Source organism: Sinocyclocheilus anshuiensis, unplaced genomic scaffold, assembly GCF_001515605.1.
Source record: "Sinocyclocheilus anshuiensis isolate Anshui unplaced genomic scaffold, SAMN03320099.WGS_v1.1 scaffold1894, whole genome shotgun sequence".
NCBI classification, from domain to species: domain Eukaryota; kingdom Metazoa; phylum Chordata; class Actinopteri; order Cypriniformes; family Cyprinidae; genus Sinocyclocheilus; species Sinocyclocheilus anshuiensis.
The window spans coordinates 241,515-244,151 of NW_015542447.1; positions in this window are offsets into that span (position 1 = coordinate 241,515).

A 2,637-nucleotide genomic window follows, 5' to 3' on the forward strand; every position below is an offset into this window, starting at 1 on the left:
AATGCAGACAGGAGAAGTCTCCCCAGGTAGCCAAAACGGTTTGGCCCGATAATGGCCCAGATCCGGCAGGCCGGATTAAATAACTCCGCCCGGCTGCGGTTGCCAGAGTCTACAATTCGAAATACACTGGCCCGAGTCCGGCTGCCAAAACTGCCGGCATTGGGCCACAATCACGATGACAAGCATTGAAACACTTAGCCAGTACTGGCCCGAGTCTGGGTACTGAAATTGAGCCAACACCACCGGCATTGGGCCACAATCACACCGACGAGAAATGAAACACTTAGCCAGTACTGGCCTGAGTCTGGGTACTAAAACTGAGTCAACACCACCAGTATTGGGCCACAATCACACAGACGAGAAATGAAACACTTAGCCAGGACTGGCCATTGTTTGAATAACCGTGGAAATGAAATCATTACAATTAATAGGTCTAACATACAATGATCACGTTAAATAGCCTACAGTTTACATCGTATTAAAAATATTTCATGACATGCCACCTATTATCTGGTACTTGCCTAAAAAGACGGGTAGTTGGGTCAACCTCTGCCTATAGAGATTTATACGCCTATAAAAAGTTTTCAAAAGCACCCCCCCTCTGGTTAAAGCTTTGAATAATTTGTTCTTCCACAAAATGACATTGTTACCTTAAAAACCTTAATGGTATCTACTTCAAAATAAAATAAAATACATATTTTACCAACCCAGTCTCATAAAAATACGTACCTCAGGGTACTTTTCTGCAACACCGTTTTTACGTACCTTACTGCACATTTCGCCGCAGTTTCAAAGAGAAATGTCCACTGAGTGGCGCTAAAACACGGATTCAATACGTGAACCCTGGCACGTTTTTATTACGTTGATATAGGTACGTATTGCTGTGTTTTTATTACGTTGCTTCAGGTACATATTGCGGCGGTTCAGAATTCAAATATCCGGGGACTGTCGCTAAAAGTTAATGCTCTATCATGTTGGAAATATGCCCTACACCAAACCCAACCCTAAACCTACCCGATAGTGTTAACAAATGCAAAACTGATATAAAAACGCATTTGTTGATGCAACCGTGTCATTTGAACTTACTTATATGCAGATTTGAACCATTTTGGCGAACCATAGTTACACGGAATTCGAACCGGAGCTCCTCGCCTCTCAAGTACGTCTCCGTACTCCGTGAGCTACCGAACAAACCTACCATCAATGAAAACCCATTGATATGAAGCTGGATATGTGCGGTGCTAACGTTCAAAAGCATCAGTTTTCAAATCTCCCAGCATATTAAAATTGTTTTGAAGTCATAACATGATATTCTTCAAGTAATTGTGCGAAAATTACGCTTTATTAATTGAAACTCTGTAAATGTGTGTGAAAAGGAATAAAAGGTGTCAGAGTTTTACTGCCTCTAGTGTTCATTTCTTTTGGAAACTGCAGTGATATGTACTTATTGGTACGTATTTCGTGTCTCGCGAAAATGTGGCCCCGGGTACGTTTTTGCCATGAGACCGGGTTGCATTTTACTGTGTCCTTGTTAAGTCTACATGTACTTTTGCATGTCAACTAAATATGTCACCTTTAAAAAGATTAAGGGTTTGGCCCTTACACCATTTCTTTTCATGGCATCCCCACCTACTACCCCATGACATGCATATGTGAAAAAAAAAATACAAATTATTAAAAAAAATTTAAAAAAAAACCTCCAGGAGCTTCCTTCTAAAAGAGATGAAAAGTAAGCAGATCTAGCAATTTTTAGAGCTTTTCTGTAAGTAGAAGTACTTTCTCTCTATGCAAGACGAAATACCTCTAGTTTTGTTTTCTTCCTGCTGCACTCAATTTTCTGGGCTGCTCTCTTTAGGGCGCGAGTGTGCTCATTATACCATGGTGTCAGACTGTTTTCCTTAATCTTCGTTTCACGAGTTCATACTAACATATAATGTGATTAAGCAATTAGTAGCATATTTGGCGTGCTGTCCAGATGGAGGGCTCCGAGCTCAGGTTAAAGCCCGAACTCAGAGAACTCCCCCCCCATCCCAAGAATGGGATGAAATTAGATTAGTAGTGAGGTGTTGGGGTGGAGGCGGGATGCTGGAAAACTTTCGTGGAACTGAGGTAAGTTGGCTGTATATATACACACGTATGTGCTTGTTTAGGTGATTAGCTGACGAGCTCCACCTGGACCAGACTGATTGATTATCTGATCGTGCTCCTCCCGAACCTTGTTAATAAAACATCATTTGACGAGTTCACACTAACATATAATGTGATTAAGCAATTAGTAGCATATTTGGCGTGCTGTCCAGAGGGAGGGCTCCGAGCTCGGGTTAAAGCCCGAACCCAGAGAACTCCCCAATAGGAGCTGAAGGCCACTGAAAAGGAAAAAGGATTACAAGTAACGGGAGGAAAGACTGAGATGTGAGGGCATCTGTTGCAAGCGTAAGCAGCTTTGTGCTTGTTTCAGCTGCTGTAGCTGTAGGCCACGGGGCTTGTGATATTCGAGGGGAAAAAATGCTGGAGTACCCCATCTGCGCAACTAGAATTTAAAAGTCTTCTGCTAGTTATTGAAGCATTAAAAAAACTATCTAAACTGATAAATAACAGATTGGAGATTAAAATAATAGCAGATTTGTCTCATTTTAA